Consider the following 20,493-nt stretch of genomic DNA (forward strand, 5'->3'; position numbering starts at 1 on the left):
TGACTGGTCCACGGGACACCTAGAAATTTGGCCAAACAGTATTCTGAATGTGTCTGTAGGACGTGTCCAGATGAGATGAACCTTTGAATTGGTAAACCAGGTAAAGCAGGTTGCCCTCCCTCATGTGAATGGGCCTCTCCCAACCAACTGAAGGCCCAAATAGAACAAAAAGGCTGAGCAAATGGAAATGCCTCTGACCTGACTGCTTGAGCTGGGACATTAGTCTTTTCCTGCCTCCTACTTGAACTGAAAATTCAGCTCTTCTTGGGGCTTGAGCTTTGCCAACTTTCAGACTTGGACTTACACTGTCAGCTCCCCTGGTTTTCAGGGATTTGGTCTCTGACCAGAACTACACCATCAGTTCTCCTCAGTCTTGAGTTTGGCAGCTATAGATCTCAGCACCTCTAGGCCTCCTTAATCATGTGAGCCAATTCCTCACAGTATATCCCCTTATATAAATTATATATCTCTATCTCTATCTCTTTATCTGTACCTGTATCGGTTTTTCTAGATCTCCCTTAGTTATGTTTCTCTGGAGAACCCTGACCAATACAGTAGACTTGAAACCTTTTTCTTCTTTTTTTTTAATAGATGGAGTTTTGCTCCATAGCCCAGGCTGGAGTGCAGTGGCGTGATCTCGGCTCACTGCAACCTCTGCCTCCCGGGTTCAAGCAATTCTCCTGCTTCAGCCTCCTGAGTAGCTGGGATTACCGGCATGCATCATCACACCGAGCTAATTTTCATATCTTTAGGATTTCACCATGTTGGCCAGGCTAGTCTCAAACTCCCAACCTCAGGTGATCCGCCTGCCTTGACCTCCCAAAGTGCTGGGATTACAGGTGTGAACCACCATGCTTGGCTTTAAAATTACTTCTCTATGCATCTGGAAAGAGAGATCCATAATCTGAAATGAGAACTAAGTCTGAATTTTGAGTAAGGTTTTGGATCTTATCCAAAATTTTGTATTTGTAGAGCAAAATCACCCAAGTGACACTGTCTAAGTATATGCAGTGGCTTGTATAAATTAAAACTTAATTTGGCCTTCCCGATGGTCGGCCGTGGGGGGCGGGAAGTACTTCAGGGCAGCGGAGCCCATGTAGGCCCTGAGGGGCTTGGGCTATGGCCCCATTGAGGGTCAGTCCTACCACCGCTACTACAGGCCTGGGGTTGGAGACATGCCAGAGCACCCACCTCCACCCTTATACCCTCTTCATCTGGAACCTCCCCAGCCTCCCATTTCCTGGCGGGTGCGTGGGGGGCGGCCCAGTGGAGACCACCTGGTTGGGAGAAGGTGGAGGAGGTGATGGGTACTATCCCTCTGGAGGCGCCTGGCCAGAGCCTGGTCGAGCCGGAGGAAGCCACCAGTTTAAATTCTTATACAAATGGACCATATGGTCCAACTTACCCCCCAGGCTCTGGGGCAAATACTGCCTCATACTTAGGGGCTTAATGCACCTGATTATACTCAGACCTGTTACTCCACAGAAGTTACAAATACTTACCGTTCACCTGGCAACAGCCCAACTCCAGTCTCTCGTTGAGTCTATTCTCGGCAGGACTGTCAGACTGAAGTACCCTCTCTTAGGCGGCAGGTTGCAGGGTATCCGGCTTCACAGAACCCTGGAATGACCCTGTCCCATTATCGTTATGGAGATGGTAATCGTAGTGTTCCACAATCAGGACAAATTGTACCACCACAAGAAGATGCGTGGCCTTCTCCTGGTGCTTATGGAATGGGTGGCCATTATCCTTGGCCTTCATCAGCGCCCTCAGCACCGCCTGGCAATCTCTACATGACCGGAGGTACTTCACCATGGCCTAGCAGTGGCTCTCCTCAGTCACCACCTACACCCCCACTCCAGCAGCCCAAGGATTCTTCACACCCCTGCAGCCAATCAGATCAAAGCATGAACCGGCACAACTTCCCTTGCAGTGTCCATCAGTCTGAATCCTTGGGGACAGTGAACAAGAATGATTCAGATCTTTTGGATTCCCAAGTCCAGTATAGCGCTGAGCCTCAGCTGTATGGTAATGCCACCAGTGACCATCCCAACAGTCAAGATTAAAGTAGCAGTCTTCCTGAAGAATGTGTACCTTCAGATGAAAGTACTCCTCCGAGTATTACAAAACCATGCATGTGCTGGAGAAGGTCCAGTATCTTGAACAAGAAGTAGAAGAATTTGTAGGAAAAAAGATAGACTAAGCATACTGGCTTCTGGAAGAAATGCTAACCAAGAAACTTTTGGAACTGGATTCAGTTGAAACTGGGGACGAGGACTCTGTATGGCAGGCCAGAAAAGAGGCTGTTTGTAAGATTCAGGCCATACTGGAAAAATTAGGAAAAAAAAAAAAAAAGATTATGAAAGAATTTAGAACGGAGTGGAAGCCTGTTACCAAGTTGACCAAAGAACACTTGATTTGGTTAATTACCCTCTTTTTGAAATGCCTGTTGATGACAAGAAGCAATACATTCCAACTTTCTTTTGATTTTAAACTTGAAAAACTGGCAAAGGAATGGAAGAATATTTTAGTCATGAGTTGTTTTCAGTTTTCAGATGAATGAATGTAATAGGAAACTATGGAGTTACCAATATTGCCAAGTAGATTCACTCCTTAAAAAATTTATGGATATCTGCAAGCTGCTTCTTATCAGCAGGAGGGAAACACACTTTACTTAACAGGCTTATTAGAAACCTACAAGATGAAAGTGGATATAATCTGAGACAAACAGCATGTGTTTTTTTAAACATCTGGATATCTTGTCACATTTTTATACATTATGACTGCTTTCAACATATACTTCATGTGTAATTATAGCTTAGACTTTAGCCTTCTTGGACTTGGGTTTTGTTTTGTCATTTGCAATTCACAAATATAGTATTATTCTCTACTTCTTGGTACATTTTGTAGTAATATGTTTAATATAATTATTCAAGAGACTAAATTGACAGCCAGATAGTATGGCAGTTCTGAAAGAATTTGTATCTTTTCACCACTTGAATATACTGCAAAGTGTAGTGAGTAAATTGTCTCCCTTTTTGTATAGATCATTAGGTTAGAGGGTTTTTTTTTTTCTTCCACTTCTGCTGTTCATGGTAGTAGTGGAAGGTGAATTTGGAAATGGCATTGAGATAAAATGAAAATGCTTACAGACATTTTTCTGTTTTGCTTTTTTATTGTATTTGGATAAAGATCCACTTGAAAATTACTTGTTTTTCTTTTTTCCCAAAGTGTAATTATGTTTTCACTATTGCTGCTTCTATAGAGGGCATTGTGATAGAGAGATACAGATGAAACAGTAAATGCCACAGTGAGTAGAAATGATGACTACAGAAAGTGATAATTATGATTACTTGGTGATATCATTCTCCATCTAAAATATTAGTTTCACCTATGAGCAGATTTCATCTCAGTTTATAGTTAAAAACAGTGAGGGTAAAAGGGGATTCATAGTCAGGGAATGAATCAGCCGTAGTTAGAGTGGGAAATTATTATTTTCTTCATTTAAAGGTAGATTTTATGTTTATCTTTACTTCCCTAAATTGCATAAGATAAAATTGCCTATTTAATAAAAAGATACTTATTACCATTATTAACAGTCATTTTAGAGCCTAATTTAAGAAAAGGGATATTGAAAGGGTCTTTGTTGACTGTGCTTGGGTAGCTCTATGCTGTTAGATAGAAGAGACTTAGGTAAATAACTTTTTATGTCTGAGTTGAATACACAATATCGGTTCTTGGAAAAACAGTTGTTTCTTCATAAGATACCCAAGTGATAATTTTTTTCCCTTAGACTGTCAGGCCTATGAGTAAATACTAAATCTATTAGCTGTCTCCACTCATAAACCAAACCAACACAAATGTATTATATGAGGAGAGGAAATGTAGTAAAAATACTGGCTGGGTCTTATGGTTGGGATGAGTAATTTTATAAGATAGTATGGTGATAGCTTTATTCTAGGATTTCATTTTTGGCCTAATATAGGAATGTTTTTAAAAAAGGCTTTTCTATGAGAATTAGAAATTTATACTTGAGATTAAAAGTCTAGAAGGGGGAGGACCTTACAGCTAAGTTATGAGTAAGATAATGAATAATTCAGAAGAGAGCACTACTCTTTTACTGACTGAGTGCCCAAGATGTCAATTTCCATGAAGTCTTGATTAAACATATGTACACATGTTATGCACATACATACATATGTGTGTGTGTTTTAACCATTTTTTTTTAGTTTTTGAGATAATTTTAGACTTACAGAAGAGTTGTAAAAAATAGAGTTCTTGTATACTCTGCACCCACCTTGCCCTTGTATTATCATCTTACATAACAATAGAACATTTGTTAAAATTAAGAAATTAACCTTGATATAATACTAAGTATAAAGTTTAAAAAGTAGAGATTTTAGTTTTTTCACTAATGTCCTTCTACTGTTCCAAGACCCAGCCTTGCATTTAGCTGTCATGTCTATGTTGTGTCTTCCAGTCTGTGACAGTGTATCATAACAGGGGATACCTGATGTTGTAATGTATTTCCAGTATTGTTAACCTTGATCACTATGCTAAGGTGGTGTCTGCTAGGATTTGCTACTGTAAACGTATTGTGTTTTCCTTGTAATTATTGAATATGTGCTGGAGATACCCTGAGACTATGCAAATGTCCTGTTTCTGCTTAAACTTTTGCTCATTTTACTATTCATTGGCAGATCTTGCTTTGGCAATTACTACTATGGTGTTCTAATGGTGATTTTCTATTTCTCTCAATCCTTCTACATTTATTAATTGGAATTCTTCTGTAAGGAAGAGTTATCACTTCTGGATTTGTATTTTTAATTATAATAAGATATTCAGGATAAGTATAGATTTAGAACTTAAAAATGTCAAATCGTGTTAAAATTATTCCAAATACCAATATTGAAGAAAACCAAGTTGGTGATCTATCTCAGAAAATACATGAACTTAAGAAGGAAAATAGTATTTATGATTTGTAGAATTGGTTCAACTTTTGACTTAATATTGACTTTGGACTGAATTCAAAATTTTCTTGAAATTTCACATCTGGACTTTTTAAAGTATCTACATGTATATTACTTTAGGGCTCATTTTGTCAAAGTCTGGAATAAAGTTTATCATGCCAGTCCTGTCACGATAAAACCAAACCGAACCAAACCAAACCAAACAAAAAACAAAAACAAGCAAACAAGCAAAAAACCTTCCAAAATCCCTTACTTTTGCGTAATTAGAATCTTACAAAGGAGGCCAATTCAACCAAAGGGGAACATGGTCATTGTTAAGGCAATATGATTTTTTGAAGCATACTTGTTTTTTGGGAGGATTTCCATGTAAGTATTGAATCATTGTAGTGCTTTTGTTTGCAAGATCCACTATTCAAAGACCTTTTTTGAAAGTTTGATGGTGGTAAGAATTCTGGCAGGAAGTCAAGGTGGTAATGGCTTTGCTCACCATCAAGTGTTTGGCTATCTTCCTTGGAGGAAGCTGGAGGGTAACTCCAGTGAGGTATGTCTGTGACTACTAGGGCTGACTAAAAAGCAAATATTTTAGAATGTCTTTATCCTAATGAGCACTGTCCCTTTCAAAGTAGGATGCTGAATGGTACTTCCAATATTGCTACTGTTAAGCTCACTTTTTTGGGAATCTTTTGGAAGAAGGTTCAGAGCTTATGACACAATCTTTAGAATACCATCAGTGGTTGACACTATCTTTGGGGTTGGATTTTATTTTTTGTGGATTAAAAAGATTTTCAGAGCCAACAACACAAGTAAAGTATCTGATCAAATCTACGAACAGTGCTTTTTCTCAAAAAGCAAAATGTGACCATAAAATAATGAGATACAGTTTTCTTCTATGGCTGACAAGCTGGTTCTTAGGGCAATTTTGTGACAGACGCAGATGACTGGTCCACCTTTCTTGCATGCTTTTCTGTATCAAAGGGGCTAGGAAGCTATAAACTATATTTTCTGGGTCCTTTTGTAGTGTAGGGCCCAGACGTTGCTGGTTTTGCCAAACAGGAACATTGGCAAGGAAAGTAGAAGGAGGAGTGAGCCGTGGGGCGCATATGCCTCCATCCCTGCCTCTTGTGTGAGATTTCTATGTCAATACTGCTACTGTTACCCTGTTTTTTTAAAGAATCTTTTGGAAAAAGGTTTAGATCTTATGTCACAATTTTTAGAATACCATCAGTGGTTGACACTATCTTTGGAGTTGGATTTTATTTTGGGGGGATTAAAAAGATTTTCAGAGCCAACAACACAAATAAAGTATCTGATCAAATCCACTAAGAGTGCTTTTTCTCAAAAAGCAAACTGTGACTATAAAATAATTAACATGTGTTAATTGCTGTTAGACACATGCTCATTTCAGTCTGAAAACCAAAAAGGTGAAGCTCAGACAGGTTGAGTAACATCCCTGCTGTCACACAGCCAGTCAATGGCCCGCCTAGATTTTAAGCAGGCTTGTCTGGTTTCAGAATCTTACACTAATTGTGTAATAAGAAAGACCTGGAAAGATCTAGGTTTGAACATTGTCTCCACCGCTGACCAGTTATGTGGCTTTGGGGAAGTTACCTAATCTTTCAACCCGTTTCCTCTTCTACAAAGTGGAGATAATGATGTCTACTCTTAAGGGTTTGTGAGGAACAGTGATCATATATGTCAAGTTGCTGTAGGGAATGGGACAGGCATTATGTCACATCATCCTTGCAGACTTTGCCACCAACTGTCAGTGAAACTTTGGGAAAACTCCTTACCTTCCTCGGGTTTCGGTGTCTTCATCTTTAAGATTGGGGTATGAATGGCAGGACAGGAATGGGAGGGACTAAATGAAGGTTAAGAGGATGATACAGGGTGAGGGTCAGGTAAGGGCTTTGAGCCCAATGTGACAATGCCAAATTTCAAAGATCCAGAAATCTGGGGTTTTCATCTGAAATCTCCCATTTTTAAAACTTTGGTAACTAATTCAGAAAGCTAAAAAATTATATATATATATTTATATACATGTTTATACACACACATGCGCGCGCACGTGCACTTTACCACCCGTCTGATTTTGCCACAGGTTTGTGAATTTTTGGCAAAACAATTCCTAAATTCCCTCCAATCTAAAGTCATTCATTTGACATCAGAAAACAACAGTGGTTCAATACCTAGTCTTGACTTGCATAGCTGAGCCCAGGGTTATGGTTCAGTCTTTTGCCTGCATTGTTCTAACAGCTTTGAGAGTGGTCTTTCTACCTGCAGTTTCCATCCTATTTCAATCCCTCCCAGCTTTTCCTGAAAAATCAGTTTTCATAAAGTCCTGCTTGATCCTGTCACTACTCTGCTTAGAAATCTTTGATGAGTTTCTGTTGCCTACATACTAGAGTCCAAACTTCTCAGCCAAGGGAGACGATCTTTTCTATCTTCCTTCCTGTTTTTCCCCCTCACATGCCCCAACTTTCCCAACAATTTGAGCATCCCTGAGACATTCCACCCAAGAGTCCTTCTGTTTTGGTCTCCTTTATCAGAGGTTGCTCTGTCTCAGAGGCCATGGGTTCCATTAACAGATGTGAAAATTCTACTTAATTTTCTGGGTCTAACTCAAGCCTTTTTTCATCTCTAGAGTGTTTCTCTCCATGGGTTTTGCACCTGGCAGAAGTCAGAATCTTGGTCTTATAATTGCAGAAGGCTGATAGCATTCTGTCTTGGAGGCATACGAGTAAGCTAATCTTATTAGGTTTTCGACAGCTTGGATTACTTTGCTTGTTCATGTTTTTGCATATTTGTTATATATGTTTCTAAGACTAGTAAAAGTAGTTTCCAAGGTTTCAGACCTTTCTTCCTATGGGATATTTTCTTTAGGGAAGATTGGGGAAGAATGTACATAGTACAGAGAGAAAATGCATATTTTTGTTTGCCTATAAATCTCTTCTTTTTATTTATATATTTATTTTTAAGGCAGAGTCTTGCTCTGTCTCCCAGTCTGGAGTGCAGTGGCACAATCTTGGCTCACTGCAACCTCTGCCTCTTGGGTTCAAGCGATTCTCCTGCCTCAGCTTCCTGAGTAGTTGGGATTACAGGCATGCATCACCACGCCCAGCTAATATTGGTATTTTTGGTTTTGCCATGTTGGCCAAGCAGGTCTCGAACTCCTGACCTCAAGTGATCCACCTGCCTTGGCCTCCCAAAGTGTTGGGAATACAGGCTTGAGGTACCGTACCCAGCCTCTTATTTCTTCTTAGAGCACATTTCTTTTTCTTTTCTAGAGTTGAAGATTCATCACAGGTCTAACATGAGCTAATTTTCACAATATTTCTTTCCAGTTCAAAAAAATCACAATTGTCTTCTGGTGTGAAATTTCACAAATAATGACAACTAAAGGAAGGGAAGAAGATCTTGACTTTTAGATGTTATATTTCTACTGACATGACTATTTGCCTGGCCATTTCTCAGTTTAAGCAAGCTAAACCTAGACTTTAAAAGCTCTAATTTTCACAAAGGGATTGACATGAGACAGTTCATTTATCATTCAAATTCTATTATCTGATGACAGGTTCTGCAGCCCTCAAATGGAATGCGAAATCCTATAAAATCACTTTCTTGATCTTCCAGGTGGTACATTCTACTATGGGATTATTTTGTATTCATCAGTTACAGCAAAAGAACTAGAACAATTATCATGTTATACCTGAAATCCAAAGAGAATGGAGCATAGATGTCAGGTCAAAAATACAGACACTTGTGTATGCATATGCCGAAGTCAATAGCAGTGATGAGTAAAATAATACAGCACTTTGGACGGGCGCAGTGGCTCACGCCTGTTATCCCAACACTTTGGGAGGCTGAGGTGGGTGGATCACCTGAGGTCAGGAGTTTGAGACCACTCTGGCCAACATGGGGAAACCCCATCTCTACTAAAAATACAAAAATTAGCTGGGTGTGGTGGTGGACGCCTATATTCCCAGCTACTCGGGAGGCCGAGGCAGGGAGAATCGCTTGAACCTGGGAGGTGAAGGTTGCAGTGAGCCGAGATTGCACCATTGTACTCCAGCCTGAGTGACAGTGAGACTCCATCTCAGAACAAAACAAAAATCAGCACTTCATCCTGGCTTTTTGGAGTTTTTCTATAATCAGATAATTGTCAAAAATGTCATCAATAATAAAGGAGGGCAGAGAGGAGAGAAGGGAATTCGAATGGATTTTGTAAAGAGCCCTTTTCAGGTATCTCAATATAAAGAAAAGGCTGTTTGAAAGATATGCTAAAGGAAGTCAGGCTCAGTGGTGCACACCTGTGGTCTCAGCTACTCGAGAGGCTGAGGCAGAACAATTGCTTGAGCCCAGGAGTTCTGAGCTGTAGTGTGCTGTAGCAATTGGGTGTCTGAACTAAGTTCGGCATCAATATGGTGACCTCTTGGAGTGGGGGACTACCAGGTTGTTTAAGGAGGGGCGAACTGGCTTGGGTCAGATGTGGAGCAGAATCAGTAGTGGGACTGTGCCTGTGAGTAGACACTGCATTCCACCCTGGGCAATATAGCAAGACCCTCTCTCTCTTTCTTTTTTTTTTTTGAGACAGAATCTTGCTTTGTTGCCCGGGGTGGAATGCAGTGGCACAATCTTGGCTCACTGCAATCTCCTCCTCCAGGGTTCGAGCGATTCTCCTGCCTCAGTCTCCTGAGTAGCTGGGATTACAGGTGTGTGCCACTGTGTCTGGCTAATTTTTGTGTTTTTAGTAGAGACAGGGTCTCACCATGTTGGCCAGGCTGTTCTTGAACTCCTGACCTCAGGTGATCCACCTGTCTTGGCTTCCCAAAATGTTGGGATCACAGGAGTGAGTCACTGTGCCTTGCTGACCCCGTCTCTTAATTTTGAAAAAAAGAAAGAAAGAAAAAGAAAATATGGGACACTCTGAGTGAGTTGCCCACCTTTCTGTGATATTTATTTAGACAGGGTCTACCTCTGTCACCCAGGCTGGAGTGCAGTAGTGCAATCGTGGCTCATTGTAGTCTCCAGCTCCTGGGCTCAAGTGATCCTCCTGCCCAGCCTCCCAAGTAGCTGAAACTACAAGTTCATGCCACCACATGTGGCTAAGTTTTAAATTTTTTGTAGAAGTGGGTTTGCCTTTGTTTTCTAGGCTGGTCTTGAACTCCTGGCCTCAGGTGATCATTCTGCCTCAGCCTCCCAAAGTGCTGGTATTACAGGTGTGAGCTACCACATCTGGCCCCATGATTTTATTTCAAAAAAAAAAAAAACAAAAAACCTAGTATGTGATGTTTGTAATTTGGAATCTCAGGAAGCCAGACTTGATTTCATCTCTCTTTTGCAAGACAGGCCACCAGAGAATGAGGCTAGTTTTTCTCTCTCATCACTAACGATCAGATATTTCTCAACCTTACAGTGGAATGCAGGCTGGAGAGGGGCTGTGGCGCTCAGAGGGTGAACTTTAAGGGAAGCTTGTTCCAGGAGTGTGGCTCACTGTGTAGTAAAGGAAAGGCGGACAGAGAAGGCTGGTGAAAAATTCGTGAGTTGGCAATGAAACCAGGGCTGGTTACTCTCAGGTTCGGCAGTCCTGTAATAGACCAAATCCTAGTCATTAGAGATCTAGTGATTGGCTGTATGGGGTAGCTTATTTTGTATTTTTATTCAAAATCATAGCATGTATTATTTGCATTTGGATTGCTTCATCGTACTTAAATATTGCACTACAGAGAATGTTTTATCTTAATCAACAGACGAGCTCCTAAAAGGATCATAGCATTTTTTGGAGAAAATTGAGCAAGATAGCTAGGAGTGTAGATTCTGGAGTGTAGCTGGTCTGGATTTGGCTCTCTCTCCTTACTTTCTACGCTGTGTGATTTTGGGTAAGTTGGTGATCATCTCTGATTCTCAGCTCCCTCCTCTATTAAAGGGCTTGGTAATGCTTCCCTGATAGTGAAGATGAAATCATGTTTGTGAAATATGTAGTACTAAATATGTAGTGCTAATAAATGAGAGAGATCATTTTTGTTTTACTTTTGTGAATTCTTGAGCGGTGGTGGAATTATTGATAAGAAGGGGATTCTGGTGATTAAAAGGTGAAAAAACAAAAACAACCCAATACTGAACCCCCAAAGATTGGATGTTTAATTGGCCTGGCAATAATTTTCTAGGCTGAAGCTAATCCTAGAGAAGTGTGCGACCTCTATGAAACAAAAGATACAGGGTCCCCTGCCCTCTAACAAGCAGAGAGAAAAAATATTTTTAGGATGAATGCAAAAGATAGCACGGCATAACTATAACGATGGCTAATATTTAAGCACCTACCTTGGTCCAGGCGCTGGTCTGTGTGTATGTTCTAATCACGTGTTGCACGTGTTATCTCATTTGATGATTTGAAATAGGTATTGTGTTTAACCCCAACTTGGAAACTGAGTAAAAAGAGCCTTAGTGAATTGCCCAAATCCATACTGCCATAAGTGACAGAGCCAGGACTAAATTTTTGTGGTTTGGCAACAAAGTCCTCTTTTTCTCTGTTTAATCATTAAGGTGTGTGCCATTTAATTGGCAGCATTTTTTCCTTCTTAGTGGTCCATGAAATAATGGTGCATCTTAAAATTAAGGGTGTCTTTCTTGTAATCAAAGATGGTATAGTGACACCCACACACTCACCACAGAGATTTAATCATGTTGGTTTGCTATGAAGTCCTTTACAATTTTTAAAAAATTAATGTATTTTTTAAGAGATAGGAGTCTTGCTATGTTGCCCAGGTCGGTCTTGAACTCCTAGCTTCAAGCACTCTTCCTGCCTCAGCCTCCAGAGTAGTTTGGATTACAGGCTGCAGTCACGGTGCTTAGCTGGGATCTTTCTTTGTCATGGTTCTATTCTGTCTGTCCTACAAATGAAGCAGGCCTTCTGAAGAGGGGTGGGGAAGCCAGGAAGGATAACAGCGGGTCTGAAATGGTACATTTAGAACTGTTAGAGTATCTGTTCCTTTCCATATGTAAGGAAACAACAACCTGGTACCACCCCACCTGCTTCGTAGAGGGGCTTCAACAGTGTGTCTCTGCGGTGATTGTGCTGTTTTGTATCGCTTTGTGTTAATTATTCTTCTATGCTCTGGGATAAGATCACCACCTTCAGGTTCCCCTGAAACATGGATCTTTCTACGGATCTAGGAAAGAAGCATGTCCTCCGATAGGCAATGGAAACCCAGAAAGTAGGATAGAGAGAGAAATCCCAGCTTTCTCTGGGTTTTGCTGTCTGGATCTAGATTTAGAGAAGTTTACAATTCAGGGTTGTCCTTGAAGTAGATCCTAAAAGGGACTTCTGCTACAGAGGCAAGCTGACAGCAAGATCCCAGACTGTGACTGATAAGCCGTAATTTTCTAACTGATGACCTAGTATTTAGATCCTTGTCCAGGGGCAGGATAGAGCAACCACTCTGCATTTTTAGGCAGAAAGGGATTCACTACGGGAGGTTAGGGGCTTACAGAATATCCAGAAGACCTGGACACATGGTCTCTAGGTTGGGTCACCAGGATTGATGCTGTAACACTGCAGATCCGTCCTGCCAGGAAAGCTGGTACTTCAGCTACAATCTGTAGGGTGAGGAGTCAAAGGCATACACTGGTCTCTTGACTTCAGGGCATCTTGTAGTGGCTGAATCCAGAAATCAGAAAGCAGCCAATACTGCAATTGCCTCTCAACATCTAGAAGCTGGAATTTGGACAAAAATTTGGACCAAAGCAGAAAAATGCCATGTCTCCGTGACCTGCTTGCTGGCATAGACAGCCACAAAGGATATCACCTGTGCCTCACCCTACCTTTCCAAACGTGCCAGAGTACATCAATTCTTATCCAGAACCTGATACGCAGGGAATCTGGAAAAGGTAGTTTTATAGCTTTTCCAGACTCTGCCATTTAAGAAAGAACAGAAAAGTAGGGAGTGCTCACTGACTGCCAATCAACCACATCTAACACAGTTAGTTTTGTTTTATCACATGAATGTATTTTCCTTTATTAGCCTTTAGCCTTGAGGAAAGACCTGTTTAACAGCTCAGACCTTAGGTCAGCTGTACCATAGAGTATAAGTGAAACTAATATCTGAGTGGGAGCATCAAATTAGGCAGTGCCGGTCAAGAACTGTGTAGGGTCTAGGATTTTACCCTTCTTCCAAGATGACAAGTTATCCTGCTAGGGTTTCATGGATACTGGGGAGAAAAGACTCTAGGGTCAGAGACAAAGGATATTATTACTTATGGCAAAGTCAGTAGCCAGAGGGTGAGAATGATGCTTGTGCCGGTTCCCCATGCCCCACAAGTCCCACAGGGTGATGCAAAGAGTTCATTATAGATGCCTGTGCACATGATGGGCTGCATCATGGGAGAGGAGCACTGAGCTTAGAGGATACATTGCTTTTCAATAAGCAGAAGCAGCAAGCCTGCTCTTTGCCCAGGGGAAAATATTACCTCATCCCTCCAGGTTGCTGGCTGCAAACACAACTCTAAGAGATGGCCTGGGTAAAGAGTGGTGTGACATTACTACATACACATGCACACACGTACATATACACATATATGTTTTCATCCATGGCTCCTGACGTAACGGTCATCTGTTCTGGTGCTGGGGCACTGTAGGCCTTGGAAGCAGGCCTCGGGAAACACAATCTCTTTCTGACCTTCCCCTGTTCTCTCTTCACCTGCCCAGGGAAGTCTTCCTTGCTTGCTTCCTTCCTTCCTTCCTTCCTTCCTTCCTTCCTTCCTTCCTTCCTTCCTTCCTTCCTTCCTTCCTTCCTTCCTTCCTTCCTTCCTTCTTTCCTTCCTTCCTTCCTTTCTCTCTCGTTCTCTCTTTCTCTCTCTCTCTTTCCTTTCTTTCTTTCGACGGAGTTTCGCTCTTGTTGCCCAGGCTGGAGTGCAGTGGCATGACCTCGGCTTTCTCTCTCTCTTTCCTTCTTTCCTTCCTTCCTTCCTTCCTTCCTTCCTTCCTTCCTTCCTTCCTTCCTTCCTTCCTTCCTTCCTTCCTTCCTTCCTTCCTTCCTTCCTTCCTTCCTTCCTTTTGACAGAGTTTCGCTCTTGTTGCCCAGGCTGGAGTGCAGTGGCATGATCTCGGCTCACTGCAACCTCTGCTTGCCGGGCTCAAGTGATTCTCCTGCCTTAGCCCCCCAAGTACCTGGGATTATAGGCATGTGCTACCACACCCGGCTAATATTGTATTTTTAGTAGAGACGGGGTTTCTCCATGTTGGTCAGGCTGGTCTCAAACTCCCGGTCTCAGGTGATCGCCCGCCTCGGCCTCCCAAAGTGCTGGGATTACAGGCGTGAGCCGCTGCTCCCGGCCCCAAGGCAGTCTTTCTGATTGGAGGTCATAAGACCCTCATCTCAGAGACAGTCCTGCCACATGCCCTGAAGGAACAAATGCAGCACAGAGAGGCCAAGGAGAATATGGACAGACAGGTCTTCCTGGGTTTCCCCACTCAGTCTATCAGTATTAGATCATCTGCTTTTTGTCTAGTCACCGTCTGATGTGGTTGTCTTCAGTCATGTCTATCCAAGAAAGTCTTCAAAAAAGGCCCAGGAGGACAGGGTTCAGAGAGCTTCTGGGACAGCTGAACACGTGGAGGTTTCTGAGGGGTGGTGGACCTAGAGCAGGTATGGCAGTTCTGTGCGCCTCCCCACATACCTCCCCCTGTGCGCCTCTTCATCTGTGTTCTTTCTGATATCCTTTGTATTAAACTGGTAAACGTAAGTGTTTCTCTGAGTTCTGTGAGCCTGTCCAGCAAATTAATCAAACCCAAAAAGGGGTTGTGGGAATACCAAATTGAAGCTAGTTGGTCAGACGTTTCAGAGGCCCAGGCTCAATGCTGGTGTCTACGGGAGAGAGGAGGCAGTTTTGTGGGACTCAGCCCTCAGCGTGTGGGATCTGATGCTGTCTTGAGGTAGTTGGTGTCAGAACAGACTTGAATTGGAGGACGCCCAGCTGGTGTCTGCTGCAGAACTGATTGCTTATTTGTTGGTGCAGACTCCCCGCCAACATCTGGTCACAGAAGTCTTCTGTGTTGATTGTTGTGGTATGAGAGCAGAGGACAACGCAGTTTGAGTTTTTCCGCATTCAGAAGTGGTTAGGGCTTTGCGTTCTAGGTGCACCCAAGAAAAACATGTAGAGATGCTCACAGCCCATGGAGGACTGCCTCTCTCCTAACCTGCTTCCTTCCCCTTCCCATCCGACCTCTTTCTTTTCCAGGCCAAGGTGGCAGTGGTGGTAATTATGAAACATCTTTCAAGGGAACATGATTTTTTTTTTAGACAACTGTCTCCTCTTCACAGGGAAGTTTCCCTCCATTACTAGCCTTGGAGTATCTGGCTTAATTATTATTATTATTATTATTTTTGAGATGGAGTTTCATTCTTGTTACCCAGGCTGGAGTGCAATGGTGCAATCTCGGCTCACCACGACCTCCGCCTCCCCGGTTCAAGCGATTCTCCTGCCTCAGCCTCCCGAGTAGGATTACAGGCATGTGCTACCATGCCTAGCTAATTTTGTATTTTTAGTAGAGACGGGGTTTCTCCATGTTGGTCAGGCTGGTCTCAAACTCCCGAACTCAGGTGACCTGCCTGCCTCAGCCTCCCAAAGTGTTGGGATTACAGGCGTGAGCCACTGCATCCAGCCTGGCTTAATTATTTTTTGTTGTTGTTGGTTTTCGTTTGTTTATTTTTTGAGACAGAGTCTTGCTCTGTTGCCCAGGCTGGAGTGCAGTGGTGCAATCACAGCCTACTGCAGCCTCTACCTCCTGGGCTTAAGTGATCCTTTTGCCTCAGCCTCCTGAGTTGCTGAGACCACAGGCACATGCCACCATGCCTGGCTATTTAAACATTTTTTAGTAGAAATGTGTTCTCAAGGGATCCTCCCATCTCAGCCTCTTAAAGTGCTGGGGTTACAGATGTGAGCCACAGTACTCAGCTAATCTGGCTTAATTATATTAAGGGAGGTGGCAGTTTCTTTACAGGGAGCCAAGCCTCCAGGTGTTCATGGAACTGTGGTTTCCTGCGGTGTGGGACTTGCAGTGCTGTGTCTCTTTGGACACAGCTGGTCACTATACTCCTTTAGCACTTGCAGGGCCCTCAAGCCACCAGGGTTGGAGTGATGGCCTGCATTCATTGTACCCCAGGGCCAGATCTGTTCCTCCTCAGGTTTTATCCAACCTGAAATTCACTTCTAAGGAAGGGTATACATGCCAAGTCCTATTAAGGGGCTACCTTAAAGATCCAGTGTGTTTCCTGTTAAACAACCAACACCTAATTCAATTATGGTACTGGCAACTATGTATTATGTTTTGCACCTACAAAATATTCTGAACCAAAAACTCGGTTCTTGTTGTATCTGGGAGACCTCTGAAGTGAACCTTCTTTAAGAAGGAAGGGAAGGGCGGTGGGAAAAGGCTCTCTTCAGTTTTCTTCTGCCCATTCTCCAGGACGGCCAGATTTTAAACCTGTAGACTGCTCTGGAAATTCCAAAGGCTACATACTTGTTATAAGAAGATCAGAAAAGAAGTCATTTATGTACAAATTTGATGGACTTGGAAGAAGTAAACGTTAAGTCTGAAAGTTTGAAGAGGGTTTACAGTCACATGCTTCCTCTCCCAAAATGTCAAACAAGGCAGGCATTCTGGTCAAACTAACTGTAAACATTGAGTGAAATAAGGGTAGTAAACACTATCTTAGGGGTAGTGGAACCCCATGATATGAGTCCGTTTCTTTGTATTAATCAGACAATTAGGGCTAATGAGGCGTGCTAGTCTTTTTCAAAGTCATAGTTAATTGGGAAAGATCAAGCAAAAGAAATGCTTCTTGCTGAATGTTTTTTTCTTGTTTCATATGTGAGTAAAATCAGACCTTTTAAAATTTTGTCTTTTTTAAAGTCATATTTAACTGGGAACGATAAAGCAAAAGAAATGCTTCTTGCTGAATGTTTTCTTCTTGTTTCTTATGTGAGTAAAATCGGAACTTCAAAAATTTTGTCTGTAAATCATGACCTTTCTATTAGTGGCAATAAAAAAATCCATAGGTTCTTAGAGTTGCATCTACTTTAACTATGGTAATTGACCATGAATAAAGACAGTGTGTTTCAGGGACATGATTGCTTGATTTTTCAAGTAGGGAAGTCCTGCGATGGCACCTGATGCATCACATTGAATTTACTGATATCTGGAGCTGAGACTGAAATGAGAGAATGGGGCACAGAGCTTGGAAGGAGGTAATAGGAGGTAGGTTGATTCTGTTTGGATTTAGAATGAGCTCAGAAGAGTATTTAGGTTCAGGAAGTGCCACATATCTTTGCCCACTTTATCAGCAGAAGACTAAAATCTGGGCAGGGTGGCAGCAGTCCTATTGCCTGCTTGTAGAAAAGTGACTGGGCCTGATGGTGATCTCAAGAGAAGGAGACAATGGCAGGGAATGAAGAAATGCCTCGGTTGATAGGTCAGTCTTGCAGCTGCCAGAAGATTGATTCTGTCTCAGCATGGACTTCAAGTACACACTGAGTGTTCTTTACTGTCAGCTGGCCTTAATTGTTCTCTAAGGATCGCTGTAGATAAGATGGTTGTTGGACTAAAGGGAGATAATCAGCAGAATCAAGGTGCATTGATGAGTCAGGATGCTGTTCAATGACAGGAGAGAGAGAAGAGAGTCAGGGTTAAGAGGTTAAGTAAGAACATAGTCTTTTGGAGCACATTGGTTCATATTGTCTACAGACTAGCTGTGTGCCTATATAAAGTTACTTAACCTCTCTACACTTGTCACATCTGTGAAATGGTGACAATGCTTTCATTGGGTAAGACCAAGGGCCAATGGAGGGGCCTCGACTTGGCAGCAGTGGCCAGCATTGTCACTGGTACTTGTGAGCAGCCTCCTTTCCTCCATTAGAGCATTATCCTACTCTGTCAGTGGTCACCAGTGCCCTCAGATACTCTTTTTTTTCTTTTCAGTTATCATCCTGTTTGTCTTCCCTGTAGTCTGTGCACATCTGACACTTCCCTTCTTACAGTTGTCTGCTCTTTTGGCTTTTCTGATGCGTCCCATACCTCTCTGACCTTGCTTCCAGTCTCCTTCCTTTGGCTGTTCCCTCTTCTCCTAGATCTCTTCACAATTTGGATGATCTTCCCTATTCATTCCACCCTTTCTTGTGCCACCTTTGGGCTGATGACTACTGGTCAATATTCCTAGTCCAAACCTCCTGTGTGTCCAATGGCTTATGGGACATGTACACCGGGATGTCCCCCAAACATTTCAAACTCAACACATGTAGATGAGAACCATCTTTCCCCTCAAGCATGTTTCTCCCTCTGTGCTTTTATTGGCTGTCAGGCACCTAGTCACCCAACTTGGTGCTAGAAACTTGGGAGTCATCCTACCGTGGCCCGTTTTCTCCTCTTGCAGATTGCATCAGCTGCCCAGTTCCCTCCTCTCCACGCCCTCTGCCAATGCCTCATAACATTTTGCTTTCAGACTGCCTCTCAACCCACTTCTGTGCCTGCAGTGTGGCTTCACATCTGTCTACCTGTCACTGCCAATGCCAGCTCTCTGGTGAGGAAGTCGGAACATCACTGCCTCCACAGTATTGACAGTACACAACTTAGGAAACCCGTGGTGTCCTTTCCTACTCAGCCACTCTTGCAGTCTGGTCCTCTGCCCCATCCCTGCAATCTTCCCGGCAGCTCATCTACCTATTGACCGGCAGCACCATGCCCCGGTGCCTCTCTTCTTCCTGCTGCGTGGAAATGAAGGCTAATGGATACTGGCTTCTCCAGTAGCAGGCTGCATAGAATGTACCACGTTGTTTTAAGCCATTTACATGAGTATTTTCCCCACAAGTCAGAGGTTTCTTCCTACCAAATATCTTGTGTTGTTTATCTTTGGTCCCAGAACCTACTATGGTGAATGAGACATGGTGGGTGCCCAAGGCACGGAATAAACACTCAGAAATGATTTATTTATTCAGAGTGGGCTGTCAGCCTCAGCCGCTGACTTTTCTAGAGACCGGCCCCCTCGGGGCTTCAGCGCTCTTCGGCCCCCGCGGCCGCGCAGGTGAAGGGCAGCGGGGTGGCTGGCTGTGGGAGGGCTGGGCTGGGTGGCTGCCCTCGCGCCTGCGCCCTCGGCTGCTCCTCTCCGGGCGCGTCTCTGTGCGCGTGTGTCTGTTTGGAGCCGAGGAGAGGCTTGGGTGACAGGCGAGGGGTGGGGGGAAGAGTTCAGTCTGAGTCACAGCCTCATTCACTGATTTCTCTTCGGCTGGACCGAGGCTGCCTCCCCACGCGGCTCCCAACTATTCCTGTAGCTCAGTGCCCCCCTCCCGCCGCTCCACTCAGCCAGGCAGACAGACTGACAGACTCGCTAGTGAGTAGCCGCGGCTTGAGCGCCCGGGCAGCGCGGCGGGCTGTCGGCGGCTGTCTTGTCCTCCCACGGGTTGTGTGTGTGTGTGTATGTGTGTGTGTGTGTGTGTATGCGTGTGTGTGGAGGGTGTGCGTGTGTGTGATGTGCGCGCAGGGGGTGTCCCTGGGATACCACGCCTGCTCAAGAGCTCCCTGCCGGGATCCGCGTGTCAATCCGAGTCTGCGCTGCTGTGAGGGCGCTCGCCCAGGCAGGGGGTTCGGACGCCCCCAGCGCGCGGCGAGAGTTTGCTGGGATTCCCCGGCTCCTCAGGCAGCGGCTGGTGGGGTTCCCCGGGAAGGCGCCTGGGCAAGGCAGCGGCGGGGAAGCCCGGGATTGTGAGTGGCTGGCAGGCCGGGAATCTGGGAGAGGGTTTGGCCCAGCACAGCCGAGGGAGATGCCGGAGAGGCCACCCTTGGCCGCCCAGCCTCTCTGCCTTTCTCCCTTGCCCTTCCTGTTTTCTTTTCTCAGCAGCATCACAAAGGCGCGCCGCAAAATGAAACCCAGTGTAGTGAAGCTCGGCTCTCTTCCACCTGGTGCATATTCTGACCCCCGTCCTCGCCCCAGGCTGGAGGAGTGGAGTGGGGGTCCCCAAGATTAGGGGCGGGGGCTTACCCCGGGGGCACACCTGTTTTCAATTCTCGCTGAATTCAAGCTGGGTGCGGGATCGCGAGAGCGGTTCCAACACGCCAGGGTGTGTGTGTCTGTGTGTGTGCGTGTGTGTGTGTGACCGCGCACGCGCGCACGCTCCCCAGGCCCACGCTCGCGGGGTGCGCTCAGTCAATAGCACACCTCCCCGCCGGCCGGCGTGCGCCCAGCCGGCTCCGTGGGCTCCTCGCGCGCGCTCTGACAGCGTGCCGGGATCTCTTTGTTTGGTTGTGGCTTCCCTAGCTCTCGGCAAAGCAGACGGATTTTCGGTTTCGTTTGATACAGCGCTCTGGGACTTAGTGCGGTCCACAGCCTCGAATGCCCCTGGTATTTGTAATTGAAGAGTTCTTTCGGGCAGGGGGTTATTTTTGGTGTTGGGAATAAAGAGGCAAGCATGTTGACCTTTTTGCTGCTGCTTTCGGCTTTGAATGCGTGTCTCTGGTGGAGCAGATTCAAATCTAGTC

General features: G+C 44.2%; 1 protein-coding gene and 1 pseudogene across 2 annotated transcripts in view; both read left to right on the forward strand.

The window, feature by feature from the left end:
• Positions 1 to 1,094: 1,094 nt before the first annotated feature.
• On the forward strand, positions 1,095 to 19,046 carry LOC126960678 (BAG family molecular chaperone regulator 4-like; annotated as a pseudogene).
• Positions 19,047 to 19,137: 91 nt separating this feature from the next.
• SLCO5A1 (solute carrier organic anion transporter family member 5A1) overlaps positions 19,138 to 20,493 on the forward strand; it is a 159,784-nt gene continuing 158,428 nt past the window's right edge. Inside the window, exon 1 of one of the 2 annotated variants that reach the window (XM_050801551.1) lies at positions 19,138 to 19,348. The gene's annotated coding sequence lies outside the window, so the exon portion shown is untranslated. The remainder of the gene's footprint in view (positions 19,349 to 20,493) is intronic. The other variant, XM_050801552.1, reaches the window with a different exon arrangement.

Source organism: Macaca thibetana, chromosome 8 (assembly GCF_024542745.1).
Source record: "Macaca thibetana thibetana isolate TM-01 chromosome 8, ASM2454274v1, whole genome shotgun sequence".
In the NCBI taxonomy this organism is placed as follows: domain Eukaryota; kingdom Metazoa; phylum Chordata; class Mammalia; order Primates; family Cercopithecidae; genus Macaca; species Macaca thibetana.